The sequence below is a fragment of the Lactuca serriola genome, chromosome 2 (assembly GCF_051521515.1).
Source record: "Lactuca serriola cultivar US96UC23 chromosome 2, Lser_US96UC23_V15, whole genome shotgun sequence".
Classification (NCBI taxonomy): domain Eukaryota; kingdom Viridiplantae; phylum Streptophyta; class Magnoliopsida; order Asterales; family Asteraceae; genus Lactuca; species Lactuca serriola.
Window position 1 is genome coordinate 66,380,581 of NC_136409.1, and position 19,548 is coordinate 66,400,128.

Consider the following 19,548-nt stretch of genomic DNA (forward strand, 5'->3'; position numbering starts at 1 on the left):
CATGCCTTAAATGTCATGGCCCGAGTTGTAGCCAGAATTCTCTTGGAGGGAGAGCGTTGAGTTTGCGTATAGATCTATACTGGATTGACTATCCTACACCTTGCTGCTAGCTACAGCCGGACCTGCAGGTCTGCGGGTGCCAAACGTCATTCCGTTATTACGACCGTTCTTTATGTCGTTGTTATCAGTCGATAGTATGGTGCAATTATCACATTATACCTTAATATAAATCCGGTTTAAGGTAGTAGTAATCAGTACAACAGTAGTTCTTATTATACAAAACTACAGTACTACAATGATTTACCCATTACATATGTTGGTGATAATCTCACTTAAGCATTAATGTACAAACTATATTTTATCAAATAATAGTTATACTTGGGTAATCACACACTTTTACAACAGACGAGTTTACAAAACAGTTAAGCCTTGGTAGAAGGTTACTTTTATAGAAAATATAGGATTTTCTGAGAGATTCAAACTTTTGCAAATACTTTTAAACATTTATTTACATTTTTACAAACTTATACATTGGGACAAGTTCAAACGTTTTTGACAATGATCATTGACACTAAAATACTTATGAACTCACCAGCTTAATGCTGATAAACTCTTTCAAAATAACTTGTATTCTCAGGTCATCAGTAGACAGGTACCGATGCCAGTTTTTGAGATGACGGAGCGTACTCAAGACTCATCATTTTATTATTTTGATTATGTTATATTTTTGGTGTCTAAAACTGTACAGAACACGCATGTATTAAAATTTTATATTTAATGCAATGGATGATGTTGTTTGCCTATTTACATTTACTGTGTTATGATTACCTTACATGACGTCCTCCGCCCCAGAACGTTTCCGCCGTTCTTGGTTTTGGGGTGTGACAGATTGGTATCAGAGCATTGTTTATAGTGAATTGAGTATATCAACCCATAAAAGATATACTAAACTATAAACCCATTGGGGATTAAACTCTGACCAAGAGCAAAAGTATTACGATTGTTAAATATCACAAGTGAGCTCGGGGATGTATGGTCAGTCCTGGGAATGGCATAGCCTGATCAACTATGCTGATCCTAGGAGTGATTAGCACATGCCTTAGAATGGTTGTGATAGGTTAACAAGTCTAAAAACTTACCAACCATACCACAAGAAGATCAATAGAATTTAAACTTAAAATACTATAGGAGTATTTTGCGCTACTAGTTACACGTATACTACATTCTTATACCTCTATTCTCGCATAGATCTTGATGGCTAGATATCCATCATGGCGACCCGTACTTTCCCAATGAAGGCAATGCCGGGTGGATCGATGAAGAGCCCGAAGTTGATCATCCAATCCCTTTGGATGATCACCTCGCAGAAGGCTTTTCGGATGGATCCGACTCCGAGCCTGAAATCAACAACCTACCGATTGTAGGTCAAGCCCCGAACAACAACCCTCGACCAGCGTTTCCAGGTGGCAAACAACCTGAACCGCTGGAATAATGATCAGGGTCAACTCTTACCATACTTTGGGGACCGAACCTTTTACAACGTCAGCGATGGTGGCTCTGCTGACCGAGCTCTGCCTGTCTTTATCCGCAGAATAGCTCGTATTGTCGAGCAAGGTAGAGCAGCCGTCGACCGGGTCATAGAGATTGATGCCGACTCAGGTGTCAACACAGTCAGCATCCGCCGTCTTGAAGAAGACATGGAACGGACCCGGAGGACAAATAAAACCCTGCAGTAGCAGTTGGCTGCCTCACGAGCTGAAATATTGGAACTTCGAGCTCGTTAGAGGACTCAGGATCGACCCATTCAAGAGGTGTTTCGTCAAGTGTCCGACCGCAGTACTCGCCCGGGACTTTCCCATCGCCGTTGGTTGATGTCTAGTACATCTCCGTCTTTTAATTAAAGGATAGCCTTTAACATCTGTGCTCCAAGTAGCACTCGTGTGTAAAATGTTTCTAACTTTCCTTACTCAAAATTTGAAATCTAAGAACTATCAAACTTTTCTATATGGTATGATGTATGACCTACTGTTAGGTCGATTTTTCCCTGAACTTATTACATCAGTAATACCAGTATTTTTGAGATCTATCTATCTGGGAAAAATCTATACACTTATGCTTTCCTTCTAATATTCCTTATTGTGGTTTCAAGCACTCTTTCAACTGTTGGACTATGTTTAGTTAGTCCGTGTGTCACTCTCACGCTGCTTACAAATTGATTCTTACCATCTTTCTTATCTTTATAAACTTTTAGCTGAAGGATGCCTCCTCGCAAATCTCCCAGGAATAGGAATAATCCTGCACCTCCACCACCTCCTCCGCCCCCGGTCATCGATACTGTAGCCCTGAATGCTGTCGTAGCTGCAGCAGTGGCAACTGCCATGGCTCAGTATCACTCTTCTGATGCCAGCAGAGGTGGAACCCCTGTGGAATCTATTCCGATCGAAATCCCTGTGCGCTCAAGGGAGTGCTCTTACAAGGATTTTACAAACTGCAAGCCGAAGCCTTTCTATGGCACCGGCGGAGTCATTGCTCTCTCGCAATGGTTCGAGAAGACTGAATCAGTCTTCGAAATCTGTTCATGCCCTGTTGCGTGCAAAGTGAAATATGCCGCCTGCACCTTTGAGGGTAAAGCCCTAACGTGGTGGAACGGCCACGTCAAAGCCCTAACTCTCGTCGTAGCCAACGACCTGGGCTGGGAAACAATGAAAGACCTCATGACTGAGGAATACTGCCCGAGGGGCGAGATCCAGAAACTGGAGCAGGAACTCTGGAACCTGTCGATGAAGGGCACCAATGTGGTCGCTTATACTGCCCGATTCAGCGAGCTGGTGGCCCTCTGCCCCAATATGGTTCCCACCGAGGGGAAGAAGATCGAGAGGTACATATGGGGACTAGTGCCTCCGTATCAGGGGAATGTGCTAGCGTCAAACCCCGCTACCTTCGACAGTGCCAAACGATTGGCACAACGACTCATTGACCATGGAGTCAAAACCCCTGCAACCACAACCACCCTAGCCATCCCGGAACCCTCCAAACCCGCCGATACTAAGCGGAAATTCTGGGATGAAAGGAAGAAGCACCAGGCTGCCAAAAAGCAGCAATTGGTGGCAATTCATGCCGCAATAACCCCTACTGCTGCTACTACTGCTCCGGTGAGTCGGTATGCTGGAAGTTCGCCCAAGTGCAACAAATGCAGCTACCACCACAACGGCCCCTGCCGTGAATTGCAGTGCTCTAACTGCAACAGGAAAGGACACACCGTCCGATTCTGTAAGTTCCCGGCACAACCTATCAACCAAGTCCCTGGCTCTGGCGCAAGCCCAACCTGCTATGGATGTGGCGAAGCAGGCCACTTTAAGAGGGACTGCCCCAAAGCGAGGAATGCTGGAGGAGCAGGGAGGGTACTGGCTATAGGCCACGGGGAAGCAGTTGCTGACCCGACAGTAGTAACCGGTACGTTCCTCCTCGATAACTCCTATGCATGCATTCTATTCGATAGTGGAGCGGAGCGAAGCTTCGTAAACCATAAATTTGCTCGCATGCTTAATCAAGCACCGCACGCACTCAAAGAACTATTTACAGTAGAAATGGCTAATGGAAAAACTGAAAATACAAGTAGCATATACTTAGGTTGTACCCTAACTCTAGATAACCATTCATTTCCAATCGACCTCATGCCAGTCTCAATAAAAAGTTTCGACGTCATCATTGGCATGGACTGGTTAAGCCTTCATCGTGCCGACATCATGTGCTTTGAGAAAGCAGTCCGTCTAAACCTTCCGTCTAACGAAACTCTTATAGTCTATGGCGACAAACCCGGTGCAAGTCTTCGCATCATATCAAGTATTCAAGCACAGAAATACCTGCGTAAGGAATACCACGCATTCCTTGCTCACGTCGTCGACACGAACCTAGAAACGAAAGAACTAAAGAACCTCCCAGTAGTGAGCGACTTCCCCGACGTTTTCCCAGAAGAACTACCCGGATTACCTCCGCAACGACAAGTCGAGTTCAGAATCGACTTAGTCCCAGGAGCTACCCCAGTAGCCAAGTCGCCCTACCGTTTAGCACCAGCCGAGATGCAAGAACTCTCTGGTCAACTTAACGAACTACTCAGCAAGGGCTTTATAAGGCCAAGTTTCTCACCTTGGGGAGCACCGGTCTTATTCGTTAAGAAGAAGGACGGATCCTTCCGTATGTGTATTGACTACAGAGAACTCAACAAACTGACGGTCAAGAATCGTTATCCTCTACCACGCATAGATGATCTATTCGACCAACTGCAAGGGGCGAACTATTTTTCTAAGATTGATCTGAGATCCGGATATCACCAGTTACGAGTACTAGGGGAGGATGTGCCGAAGACCGCCTTCCGAACTCGTTACGGACATTACGAGTTCGTGGTGATGCCATTCGGATTGACCAATGCGCCCGCAGTCTTCATGGATCTGATGAATAGAGTATGCCGACCCTACTTGGATCAGTTCGTCATCGTTTTCATTGACGACATCCTAATCTACTCCCGAAGTAAGAAAGAACATGGAGATCACCTGCGACAAGTTCTAGGGACATTACGAAAAGAGAAACTTTATGCGAAGTTCTCGAAATGTGAATTTTGGATCCGAAGAGTCGAATTCTTAGGACACGTGGTAAGCGAAGAGGGAATCCACGTGGACCCATCCAAAATTAAGGCCATTGAGAACTGGTCAGCACCGAAGACTCCTACAGAAATTCGTCAATTTCTAGGTCTCGCTGGCTACTACCGCAGGTTCATTCAGAACTTCTCACGAATAGCGAAGCCTCTTACAACCCTAACCCAGAAAGGTGTGGCCTTTGACTGGGAAGAGAAACAAGAAAGAGCGTTCCAAACGCTCAAACAAGCCTTGTGCACCGCACCAATACTATCCCTTCCCGAAGGAATAGAAGACTTCGTAGTTTATTGCGATGCATCAAACCAAGGACTCGGATGTGTTCTGATGCAGCGAGGAAAGGTCATCGCCTACGCCTCAAGACAATTGAAGACACACGAGGTTAACTACACGACCCACGATCTTGAGCTAGGAGCAGTAGTGTTTGCTCTGAAGATCTGGAGACATTACTTGTATGGAACGAAGAGCACTATCTTTACCGACCACAAGAGTTTACAACACATTTTCGATCAGAAGGAGCTCAACATGAGACAACGACGATGGGTCGAGCTACTCAGTGATTACGAATGCGATATTCGTTATCATCCGGGTAAAGCCAACGTAGTAGCAGACGCCCTAAGTCGGAAGGAATATTCTGGTCGCAAGGTCAAGTCGTTGTCAATAACCATCCATTCACACTTGTCAAAGCAAATTCAGGAGGCTCAACTTGAGGCCATGAAACCTGAAAATGTGTCAAGTGAATCCCTTAGAGGAATGGACAAGAATTTAGAAGCCAAGGGTGACGGAGCTTTATATTTCATGAACCGGATCTGGACACCGAAACACGGTGGTTTCCGAGACTTGGTCATGACCGAGGCGCACAACACTCGGTATTCCGTCCACCCAGGTTCAGATAAGATGTATCTGGATCTTAAGAAGCTATACTGGTGGCCTAATATGAAAGCAGAGATTGCTACCTTCGTAAGTAAATGCCTTACTTGCGCAAAGGTTAAGGTCGAGTACCAGAAGCCCTCTGGTTTATTGCAGCAACCAGAGATCCCGGAATGGAAGTGGGAGCGGATCACTATGGATTTCATAACCAAGTTGCCCAAGACAACGGGTGGACTTGACACCATATGGGTCATCGTTGATAGATTGACCAAGTCTGCACACTTCCTGCCTATCAAAGAAACCGACAAGATGGAGAAGCTTACGAGATCATACATTAGGGAAATCGTACGGCTACATGGTGTACCTATGTCCATTATCTCCGATAGAGATAGTAGGTTCACCTCAAGATTTTGGCAATCACTACAACATTCCCTAGGAACAAGGTTGGACATGAGCACAGCCTACCATCCTCAGACCGACGGACAGAGTGAGAGGACCATCCAAACTCTAGAAGATATGTTGCGAGCCTGCGTGATTGACTTTGGGAAGGCATGGGATACTCATTTACCCCTTGTCGAGTTTTCCTATAATAACAGTTATCACACGAGCATCAAGGCTGCTCCATTTGAAGCTCTCTACGGCCGTAAGTGCAGATCCCCTCTGTGCTGGGCTGAGGTGGGTGATACCCAATTAGCCAGGGGGCAAACTTCTGGCAGTACTCTCACCGGTCCGGAGATCATTTGGGAAACAACAGAGAAAATCGTTCAGATCCGTGAACGATTGAAAGCCTCTAGAGACCGACAGAAGAGCTACGCTGATAAACGAAGGAAACCTTTGGAATTTCAGGTGGGAGACCGAGTCCTCCTCAAAGTCTCACCCTGGAAGGGCTTGATACGCTTCGGCAAGCGTGGAAAGCTTAATCCGAGGTACATAGGGCCTTTCGAGATTCTTGCAAGAGTCGGCCCCGTAGCTTACAAACTCGAACTACCAGACGCACTTCGTAACGTACATTCTACATTCCACGTATCTAACTTGAAAAAGTGTCTATCCGACGAGACTCTTGTAATCCCACTCGACGAGATTGAAATCAACGAGAGCCTCAACTTCGTGGAAGAACCTATAGAGATCATGGACCGTGAGGTCAAGCAGACAAAGCAAAGCCGTATCCCTATCGTGAAGGTTCGCTGGAATGCCAAGCGAGGACCGGAATTCACTTGGGAACGTGAGGATCAGATGAAACTGAAATACCCTCACCTTTTTGCTTAGTTATTTGTAAATTCTAGCTTGCTTAAAAGTCTAATTTCGGGACGAAATTCCTTCTAACGGGGGGATGATGTGACAACCCGATATTTCGAGTCAATGTAATGTAAAACCGATCAAATTTAGGTCAAAATGTAACCTTCCTAAAATCTTGTTCGGATTAAAGAAAGTAGTAGGAATCATATCAAGGTTTGCGTACATGAAAAGAACGTCCAAATCTGACCTCGGATGAGGAAGTTATGAATTTTTGAAGAAATTCCTTAATCACGTCATTTTAATAAATAAATAATAAAAATGATTTCGGAATTTGCCAGCGGAATCTAAACGAAAGTTGTAGATCATGGTCTCACCTTCGCGTGGATATAAAGAACGTCAAAAACGGAGTTCGTATGAGAGAGATATGAATTTTTGAAGTTTATTTATAATAAATATAAATTTAATTATAAATTCCCGGTAATATCCGAAGGGGAGTCATCGGATTGGACCGAAGTACGCCCTGCGTACCTTCGTACGCCCCGCGTACTGAGATCGAGGGTCTCGGATCGTCCACGTCGCACTATCCGAAGAGTTCTAACCCGTCCGACCCGTCCGAAGCTCCGACCAGTCCGACCCGCTGTCCCGTCCGACCCGCCGTCCCATCCGACCCGCGTACCCAGCAACCCGTCCCATCCGAACCGAGGCAGTCGAGGCTTCGGTCATGCATGACGTACGCGTACGCGCTGCGTACGAGCGTACGCCCCGCGTTCGGAGGCGGTTCAGCCTTCCTATAAATAGGATGCGAGGCTTTCCGAAAATGTTGCTCATTTCTCTCCTCTCTCTCACAACTTTGTCTCGTTTTCCGTGCCCGTTATAACCCGAAGCTCTGGTCTTTTTGCTCAAGTCCCGAGGGTCGATTTTACTCCCGAGATTCCCGTGAATCCCGAGAAAAATCCGTTTTCTGAGACGAAACTCTGCCCGGTTTTCCATCTCGCTTTCTTCAATCAATCAAGTGAGTTTCATACCCCTTAATCAACCTGTTAAATATTCTAAATGCTTTTATATGCTTTCAAAAGGGGGGGAATGCAAGTTAAATACTTATAGTTATTGTTTCAATCACCTGTGATTGTACTAATCACATGTGATTAATAACTAGGGAAATCAGTGGTTTTATCACTATTCAAACTATCTATCAAACTGTTTTACTTCTAAATGTTTTCCAAACCCATTTACTTTTCGAATTTACACTGCAACTGTGATTTAAGCAAATGTTCCTTATACTTAAACTGTTTTAATCAAATCTACACCTTCAAATGGTTTTATAGATTGACATCAAGTCAATCTTTCTTTAAAAATAATACTTATGTTTCAAATGCCTTATAAATACTTATTTATGCTTTTATATTATCACATTATACCTTAATATAAATCCGGTTTAAGGTAGTAGTAATCAGTACAACAGTAGTTCTTATTATACAAAACTACAGTACTACAATGATTTACCCATTACATATGTTGGTGATAATCTCACTTAAGCATTAATGTACAAACTATATTTTATCAAATAATAGTTATACTTGGGTAATCACACACTTTTACAACAGACGAGTTTACAAAACAGTTAAGCCTTGGTAGAAGGTTACTTTTATAGAAAATATAGGATTTTCTGAGAGATTCAAACTTTTGCAAATACTTTTAAACATTTATTTACATTTTTACAAACTTATACATTGGGACAAGTTCAAACGTTTTTGACAATGATCATTGACACTAAAATACTTATGAACTCACCAGCTTAATGCTGATAAACTCTTTCAAAATAACTTGTATTCTCAGGTCATCAGTAGACAGGTACCGATGCCAGTTTTTGAGATGACGGAGCGTACTCAAGACTCATCATTTTATTATTTTGATTATGTTATATTTTTGGTGTCTAAAACTGTACAGAACACGCATGTATTAAAATTTTATATTTAATGCAATGGATGATGTTGTTTGCCTATTTACATTTACTGTGTTATGATTACCTTACATGACGTCCTCCGCCCCAGAACGTTTCCGCCGTTCTTGGTTTTGGGGTGTGACATTATTAGACTTATCCAAATGGAAGACTGTTGGATAAGGTGTCTAAGTCAATAACTATTTATGGTATGTACTTGACCCGACCTGGCATGGTCCATTTGGGTGGCATGGCACCATGCAATTGGATAGACTAAATGAGAGAAATAACACTTGTGGTTTATTAATATATTATAAGTTCTAATATATTATTAATATTATTTAATTAGTTTGATCAAGAATTAATTTAAAATTAATTAGGTGATCAAAAGATAACTAATTAAATATATGGGTTGATTATGCAAATCATCCATACTTGTATAGCGGGCTAAGAAGCTTCATTGGTTATCAAGTTCGGTTCCACCCATAGGATGTTCCATGGGAGTTACAAACCCATGGGTCATGGAAATGAAGAGTCATGACACATTAGGGTTTACATGGTGTAACCCTAGATGTGTCAACACTATATAAGGATCATATTCTCCACCAAAATTGGCTACACATGAACAAGTGAGGGCTAGGCCGATTTTTGCAAGTGTAAGATTCTCTCAAAGTTTACTCCTTTGCATTTGGTGTTGTGTGAAGCATTTGAGGCATCACACTTGGGGTGCTAGGCTCACAAGGTTTCATGGATCACAAGCAACAACAAGGTAAGTTATTCTATCTTCCATTAAAGTTAAATATTGTACCCCATGTATGCTACATAGGAATATAACCTTTGAATTCAACTTTGCATGATAATTAGACAAACATAGATCCAAGGTTATTAGGGTTGCATGTACACTTAGGAAGTGTTAGAATGCTCAAAACCCATCATTAACAACCTCTGTCTGACCTGCTGTATCTGCTCTGTCATCTGAAGCACTATCTCAGTGTTGCCCATCACTTGTTGCCCACCCTCTCCCCAACAGATGGGAATCCGACACCTCCTCCCATACAACAACTCGAAGGTAGGCATACCAATGCTTGAATGATGGTTGTTGTTATAGGCAAACTCATCCTACGGAAAATACGTGTCCCAACTTCCTCCGAAGTCTAGCACACGTGCTCGAAGCATGTCCTCGAGCGTCTGAATCGTCCGCTCACTCTATCCATCCGTCTAGGGGTGGTAAGCGGTACTAAAATGCAACCTCGTGTCCAACTCCTCATGGAACTTCTTTCAGAACCTGGAAGTGAAATGTAAGTATCGATCTGACACAATCGAGATCGGTTCTCCATTTCACGATACCACCTCCCTCACATACAACTCTGCCAGTCTCTCTGCAGAAGAGTTGTCACTAATAGCAAGGATGTGAGCACTTTTCGTCAGCCGGTCGACGATCAGCCAAATTGCATCGACACCCCCCGCGGTTCTTGGCAATTTGGTTTTAAAGTCCATACAAATCTGTTCCCACTTCCATTGGGGAACCTCAAGTAGCTGCAAATTTCTATGCGGACACTGGTGCTCGACCTTGAACTTGCGACAAGTCAAGCACCTCTTAACGAACCATGCAACATCCCTCTTCATACAGGGCCACCAATAGTCTTTCTTCAGGTCCAAATATATGTTACTGGCCCCGGGATGGATCGAGAACCTCGACCTGTGCGCCTCCTCCATCAGAATGCTATGTGCCCCGCCCAAAAACGGCACCTAAATCTAACCCTGAAAGGTCAAAAGCCCTCGGCTATCGGTAACAAACTCATATAGTTTCCCGATCACCCACTGTCTCTTGTGGTTCTCCGGTCTTACGACCTCTGCGTGGGCCTCCCAAATGTTGTCCAACACCGGAATCATCATCGTCAACCTTATACAAACATCTTGTAACGGGGCACTCTCCGCCCTATGACTGAGGGCATCGGCTAGAACATTAGCCTTGCCCGGGTGGTACAGGATCTCACAATCATAATCCTTTACTACATCCAACCATCTCCTCTGGCGCATATTCAGGTTGGGCTGATCCATCAAATACTTCAAGCTCTTGTGGTCCGTGTATATCGAACACCGAACCCCATATAAATAGTGACACCAGATCTTAATAGCGAACACCACCGCCACCAACTCCAGATCATGGGTGGGATACCTCGTCTTATGAGGCTGCAGCTACCTCGATGTGTATACTATCATGAGCCCTCTCTGCATCAGCACCGCACCCAGCCCCGATATCGATGTGTCACAATACACCACAAAATCCTATATCCCCTCTGGAAGGGCTAACATCGGTGCTTTGCGGAATCTCTGGCGAAGTGTCTCGAATGAGGCCTGCAACTCAGGACCCCAACTAAAAGCCACGTCCTTCCGGGTCAACCTGGTGAGAGGAAACGGCAATCTAGGTGAAATCCTTGATAAATCTCCGATAATAGCCAGCCAACCCCAGAAAACTCCTGATCTCGGTGGGGGATCTCGACACCTCGCAACTCATCACAGCCTCAATCTTGGCCGAATCGACCAATATCCCATTCTGGTTCACGAGATGCGCCAAGAACTGGACCTCTCGTAACTAGAAATCGGACATGGAGAATTTGGCATAAAGCCTCTCCAATCTCAGAACTCCAAGGATCTCCCTCAAATGCTCCTCATGTTGCTCTCTAGATCTCGAATACACCAATATATCATCGATGAACACGATCACTGAACGATCCAGCATCGGCCTGCACACCCTGTTCATGAAATCCATGAACGTCGCCGGTTCATTGGTGAGTCCAAAAGGCATCACTATGAACTCGTAATGCCCATAACGAGTCCTGAACGCCGTCTTCTTAATATCCTCATCCCACACTCTCATCTGATGATATCCAGACCTTAAATCAATCTTGGAGAACCATGACGCTCCTTGCAACCGATTCAACAAATCATCGATCCTCGGTAAGGGGTAACGATTCTTGACCGTCAACTTGTTCAACTCCCGGTAATCAATGCACATCCGGTGTGAACCATCCTTTTTCTTGACAAAAAGGATTGGCTCTCCCCACGGCGAGCTACTCGTTCGAATAAACCCCTTCCCCAGTAGCACCTAAAGCTGCATGGATAGCTCTTCCATCTCTGGTGGCACAAGGCGATAAGGTGCATTGGCAATAGGCACCGCTCCCGAGACTAATTTGATATGAAACTCCACCTGCCTCTCGGGAGGCACACCCGGTAACTCCTCGGGAAAAACGTCCGGGAACTCTCGCACTATTGGTACGTCACCAACCGAACTCGGCCTCTCCGCGGCCACTCGTGTGTCCATCACATAGGCCACAAACCCATTACAGCCCTGATGTAGACTCTGCCTTGCTCTAGCAGCCGAACAAAACGTCGATACAAAACGAGTACCCTCGCCGTACACCGTAAGTACTCCCCCACTAGGGTCTCGTATGGTCACCATCTGTCGCTCACAGTCGATAACTGCACCAAATCTGCTCAATGAATCCATGCCTACGATGACACAGACATCCCCCATAGCAATCAGGACCAGATCTATTGGAAACTCAACACCAAAGATCTCGAGCACACATCCTCAAATCACATAAGTGGCATATGCTAATGTGCTCAGTAAAGACTAACTACACAAAAGATTGAATCGCACCTGAGTCAAATAACACTAAAGTAGGTACATAACTCACAAGAAAAGTACCTACGCATATCATAAAATAAGCATGATATCTCAAAGTCAAAATGAATAGATGAAAGAATACATAACAGCTACAACATCGGGCACTGTGCGGACCTCCTCCGCTGTCAACTGGAAGGCTCTCCCGCGAGCCTTTGGTGCCTCGGCCTTCACTAGCCGGGTCTCGGTAGCTCTGGCAGCAGGTGCAGATCCCTGCGCTGATCCGTGCAGCAGCTATGGGCACTCGACCTTCTGATGGCCGATCTGGTTGCAATGAAAGCAAACTGAGAATCCCTTGGGGAAATCCCTCGCAAAATGCCCCTCCGTCCCACACTTGTAACATACCCCAGCTCTTCACACCCCTTCATGGCTCTTTCCACACTTCCCACAAGTGCGTCCCTTCGGACTCCCAGATCTCGAATCAGCGGGCTTTACCCGCTCGGCTGCTGGCTAAGCCTGTGTCGGTTGCCTGTCCCTCCTCTGAGACTCGGCCTCCTCCCTGACCTGAGTCTCCAACTCAATCTCCCTCTTCCGGGAATTTTCCTGGATCTCAGCAAATGTTCGGTATGACGAGTTTGCCACGAACTTACGAGTATCCCTCCTCAGCATGCTCAAGTACCGACTCATACGTGCCTGCTCAGTAGACACGTGCTCAGTGCAAAACAATGCCCTCTCATGAAACATCCTCATAATCACTATCGCAGACTTAGTTCCCTGCTTAAGGGACAAGAACTCCTGGGCCAGACGTTCCCACTCCATAGGGGGAACATACTCATCTCAAAACATCGTGGTGAACCTCTCCCAGGTCACCGCGGTAAGCTCTGTAGTAGTGAAGTCCGCCGTCTCAAACTTCCACCAGCCTTCGCCCCTAAGAGAAGCTGGTTCAGTGCAAACCAAACCCTCAGATGCTCCGGACACGAGCAGGTGTAGAAGCATCTCTCGATATCAGAAATCCATCTCATCGCTGAAATCATATCCTACGTCCCATCAAACTCTTGTGGCTTCGTGTTGCGGAACTCCCGGTACAACAACGAGTCACCTCTAAGGTCTAGCAGCAGCCACAGCCGTAACCTCAGTACCCACTGTGTATCTCTCGTCAAACGTCTCAATCAAGGTGTTCTTAATAGACCCAAACATCTCCGGTATCTCTACACAGATAGCCGCAGCCACCTTATCGTGGATCATCTGACGAAGCTCCTCGTCACTCACAAGACTCGTCTCTAGTATGTGGCGTGTCGTAACCATGATGTCTCTGAAATACAATACGAAAATATTAGAGACTCGCTCGAGTGTGTAAGGTCCTGAAACGGATCTTACCAGTGATCAAATAGCAAATACAATCGATTAGCAATAAAGAACGAGTAGAATCGAGAACAAACAAGCTTGCACACGCCTTTCTATTAAAATAATGTTTGGTACAACTTGTGGTTACAGTGGCCGAGAACTTTGAGGCATCAACAACTAACAAAAGACCTAGCACACCTCTATATATACTGGACTTGGGCCGGCCTTTGGTTTATGGCCGTAAACAGGCTTACGGCCATAAACTCACTGTCGACCGTAAGCTATACACATCTGCTGCTACAAGCTATCAAATGACCACAAGAAGCTATAACATAGAAAGCCTAGACCAAACCACTAATTAGACCCTTCAATCTCCCCTTTGGTTTGGTGCTAGCTTTAAGTCAATCTTTGTCCACGATCATTACATCATCTAGCCCCATCGCTCCATTCCACATTCGCTTGTTGATGATTTCAGCATCCATTGTGGTATATTCTGTAACGCTCGTGTTTCTAGCCTAGGCATTTATATTGAGTTGAAAGTATATTTTAACCTTTGTAACTCATTTTGAAGAAATGAAAAGGAATTATGTGAATATTATGTGAATTATGTGTTTTATGCTTAATTATTAGGGCTTAATTAATTAAGAATAAAAATAAGCGTCAAAATTAAAGTGTGAGATAAGCCCAGTATCTTTACATAAAGTTGTAGTGGTCGAAACAAGGATTTCGGGGATATAAAGAATACCAAAATCCGAGTTATAACGAAGAAGTTATGACCTGTCGAAGTTTCGCGACAAAACCGGCACGGTGCTGAATGTCGTAAAAAGTGAGTTTTCGATAAACTACTTTTTAGCCTTAGTAATCTAAACGAAATTCGTAGTATTCGTTAAACCGAGAAGTTCGATAAAAAGAACGCCGAAATCTGACTTCGTATGAGGAAGTTATGATTTTTCGAAGTTTCAGCGTAGCAGTAGACAGCTAAAAACTCGAATTTTAGATCGAGCGATTTTTAGCCGACACAATCTAAACGAGAATTGAAGGTCTCGTCATTAGGAACACAACGGTAAAAAGTGAGACGAAAACGGACTTTGGATGAAAAAGTTATGAATTTTTAACGGATTTCCTGTCCCGGTCTGTTAAAAATAGAAATATAAAATTTAAAGTCAAAATTAGCCGACGAAGTCTAAACGGAAGTTGTAGAGCGTAATTTTAGCTACGCGTGCATATAAAGAACGTCAAAAACAGAGCTCGTATGCGAAAGTTATGGATTTTAGAAGTTTTGGCGCGAAAACCGAGAAATTTCGCATAGTCACACTTTGCCACGTCACCCTCGCTTAGAATGTGACACATGTCCTGCTGAGTCACCGAAGTTGCTGAGTCATGCGAAGCCACGTGTCCTCTTCTGATTCGACCGAGGAGGAGGCCCAATCCGAAGTAGCCAGCTCCCCAGCCGAAGCTTCGCCCTGCTGCCGCATGTGTCCAAGCCTCACATAGCCTAGCTCCGAGCCTCGTAGGTGCACCAGTAAGCCGCAGTCCACTTAGAAGCTGCCAGCGAGCCCTCGCAGGTGCGAGCCATGCGAGCCATGTGCGAGCCTTCACCTGCGAGCCTTCTAAGCCGTTGGATCAGAAGCTTCTCAGCCATCCGATCAGAAGTTTCCCCCTATAAATAGAAGGCTGCGAGCCTTCTCGGATATTTTTAAGAAATTGCCACTTTTAACCCCTAAACCCATATTTCTTTCATCTTAGCATCCCGCAAAGCCACGGTATCGAATGTAAAGCCCGGAATACCCCACGAAGCGCCCGAGAAGCCTGGAAAATTTATCTTTTCGGTTTCGAAGCCCGACTTTTGCAGAGCCCCGTTTCTTAATAAAACTCCCGGTTTTATTAGAAACGATCGTTTTAGGAAACGAATTGCTGCCCGATTTTCACCAAAATAAGTGAGTTTGTAGTTACTTTCAATTTACACATAGATATGAAGTATTTACCTTGAAATACGTGTTATGTGTAAATATGTTAATTGTTTATTCGAGGTGACTGTTGAATTGATGTTTTTTACAAGTTTTAAACTGTATATGCTTTTTATCTACAAAATATGTTGTGTAGAACATGGCTAGATGAAATAGTTGATGTGTGTTAAAATGGAGAGAGGGCTCGATGTCGATGTTGTTGTTGTAGTCATCTAGCGAAGTATAGATGACGACCACATACTTTCTAGATAGTCCAGTGGAACAATAGCAGGTTCACAACTTGTAGGTGTTGATGAATTAAATGTTCATTGGCGTACTTCATCCCCCTCATGGTTGCCTAAGGACATGTATGGCTGAGGAAACCCCTTAGCAGTAGTGTCCATCCTGATGATATTCCTTAGGCTAGGTCCCTTGTGATAGGTGTTTAGGGACGTAAAGTGAGGACAATGGGAATGGGTAATCAGGGTTATTGTTGATTAGTGAACTTAATAAGTATATTATTATTGTGGGTTGAAAACCCTATATGCTCACCAGGCTCCCAAGCCTGACCCACTCAGTTTTATGATTACAGGTAATGGACCCCGAGCATAGTTGGAGGACGACGAGAGATTTTTGGATTATAGGCCAGTAGTTATAAATAATTGTTGAAAGGCTTATAATGTCTTGTTTATGCTTTTGATCTGTATCGGAACATGACATCCCGAGGTTTTGATATGAAATGAAACTATACATTTCCTAAAGAAGGTTTTGATAAACTTTTATCATATTTTGTTTCGGGACCAATTCCATAACATCTATTAAAAAGATTTCTCTGATTTTATTTTAAAAAGCATAAATTAAATCAGTCTTTTCTGGCCGAGAAATTAGGGGATGTCTCATATTCTTTCGCAGCATACTCAAAAATCTCCTCATCAACCTGAATCTGAAAGTGGCTCAACTAATGAATGTCCCATTTTCTAAACTGGAACAAAGCCTTTTTGTCATATAAACGAATGCACCCCTCCTTAAGTTTGATGACAACAGATTCTGTGGTTTCATCAAACACCCAATAAAGAATAGAGCTTAGAGATCCATCCGGGTAATCTTGAAGCACAGGAATTTGTTTGACCTGATTTGTAGCAGGCCACATCACCACCTGAAGCGGAATGCCGGTCTTGGGATCAATAACATTAGTATGATCCATTATCACAGACTCAACAGTCTTCATAGCTGGAAATCCCTTCTTTACTTGGTCTTCCAAAAAGTGCTTGAAGCTTGTTGCTTGTTGATTATCAGTCGGGTTTGAGAACGGAGATTGAGATAGCTCTGAAAGATCCACTCTGGTCCAAGAGTTAAAATCATGACAATCCTTGTATAGCTCTGTATTGCCGCTCTTTCTGCGAACAATCCACATTTTCAATGGATCATCAAAACCCCAAGATATGATACCTGACCTATCACCATATGTGTCTCTAAACCTTACGGCTTCGAAATCCGTAACAGTAATAGTGGATCGATTCCCTGGCGCATTCTTATCAAAACTCCTCTTGAACAAGATTTGTCCATTCTTAGCAGCCTTTTCTTGTTTGTCTCGAATGATCTCTGAAATATGCGAAGCCTGAGCAGGCTCTTTTTTATAGCGATTTACCACTCGAGAAGTCTGAGCAGTCGGTACGGCTATAGGATGAGCTTGGGAATGAAGATCAGTTATATGCTCATCTGCGGACGTCTTATATTTATCACCAAAATCTTCTTCAAGCTTTTTCTTTAGATTAAAGTAGCTAGAGGTCAAGAGATTGAAATGATCTTGGAGCTCAGAAATTTGCTTGGACTTGATTGCTTTATCCTCTATAACATCAGAAACTTGAATCTTAAAATTAAATTCCAGTCAAGAGATCTTCAACACGAATGTTCAGCTCGATGTTTTTCTAATCTAGCACACTCACTCTTTTCTGGAGATCATAGATCATAGAGACATCTTCTCTTGGCTTCACTAAAATCTATTCTTTTGCCCTTAGAGGAGGGAGCAACAACTTGTTCTTGAGCAAGATGTCAAGCCAAGCGCACAGAGGTTGCGTCAAGATCAGTTCTTGGAGGAGAGAATCCTGACGGAACTGAGGAGCCACCTGCTTCAAGGAATGTGCTAGGGCCTTCATGTAACAGTTATGTGGTTACTATAGCGGGAGTGGTAGTTGGTGTGAACGGAAAACCCTGAGACAACCCAGAATCCAGATACCCGAATCTAGGGTCTCTTCGTCTTCTTTTGGACGGAGGCGGCACTGTCTGGTCAGTTGAAAAATCACCGTAAAGTAGCTCTGATGTAGGTGAAACAACGTCAAGGGGAGGAATCCCTGATAAAGTCACCATTAGAATTGAAGAGACAACCACTTGGTCTGTAGTAATGGGGGTTGATTCGAGAGCGTATTCTGAATCCCTACTCTTCGTTGCTGTGTGAGCAACATCACTGAGATTATCTAGCAGAGAGTTGAGGTTGACGTTTGCTAGAAATTCATCATTTGTTCCAAAATTGGTAAGAATATCATCTCTATCGAAGCCTGTGAGATCAAGATCTTCAAATTGGTTAGGCTCAGTAGTGTTGTTAGAGGACCCTTCATTAGAGTCTCCTTCTACTTGGACATTTTGTAGGTCATGCTCCTCTTCAATTGACACAACAGCAGCAGCAGTCTCTTCCCCTTCTTGATCCAATACAGTGATGACATCTCCTCCTATGATCACCTTTTCCGATGAAGTATTCTCTGATGAAATCTTGTCCGAAGAACCATGTGAATCGGTAGCTTCGTTCGGTTCAGCAAATCGTCCGAACTTGACCAAAGGATACAACCCCTGAAAGACCACCTTCCCCTTGCGGTTTTGTTTAATGAGCCAATGGTGTGGTGGCATTAATGTTGACCACAAACTCATCTATAATAAACCTTGAAAAGCTGAAGCCGATCCCCGCAGCGAGAAAAACAATAGCGCCAGTGATTCTCAAGGATATCTCGTCAGTACCGGACCTTCTGCCGAGATGCAGCTCACGAACACGTGGGCTAGAAATCTCCAATAGGGCGGCATAGGTTTCTTCATTGTTGATGGAGTGTCACCCTCGTATCCCATCTTCCTTAGAATTCTTTTAGCATCATTAATACCAATCTCCGTAGGAAAAGTCAGGAGGTCGTTGATCAACAGCATCTCTCTCACAAAGGTCTCATCAATGACAATCTTGCATCCCTGAACGATCGCATCCACAGTGACAGCTCCATTATCATGCCTTGTCGTTTTGGCAATTTACCAGAACTCACGAATCATTTTCTGGTACACAACAGTGTTCATTGTAATGGCAGAGGCCAAGCAGCATTCTCGTAGTCCGTGAATCATCGACTTGAAGTCCCCATGGTTCACCAAGGGATCAGCGAGAACCATAGCCAGGTTGTGCATATCAGCAAATTTTAGAGTTGCCATTTTATCTGCACTAAAACATACCAAGTAAGACAAGGAGAAAAATGAGCAATTAAAATTCTAAATGATTTAATTTTTACCCCAAAATGAATTAATAATTTTTAAAAATGAAAATTAGGTCAAAGTCAGAGTTTGCGGTCAACGAGGGTTTACGGCCATAAACCCTTCACCGTATACTAATGACCGCAAAGCGAGTTTATGGCCACAAAATCTTCACGGCCTTAAGCTTCGACTGTAAACCCCGACATATCGTTTTTTGTCGATTTCAGCCTCAAAACACGGTTAATCGCTAAACGAAATGCATATTCATGGTCGGAAATGAGATATCTTCAATGCTATCAGAGTAATTTCGCAAATATCAAAGAAAAAATTTTCGAGGAGAGAATGTGTGAGAGGGTTTGCGGCCGGAATCAGGAGAATGAGAAGGATTCCGGCTGTAAATCCCTTTTATTCCTAGCTTTCATTCACCTGATGTCCACA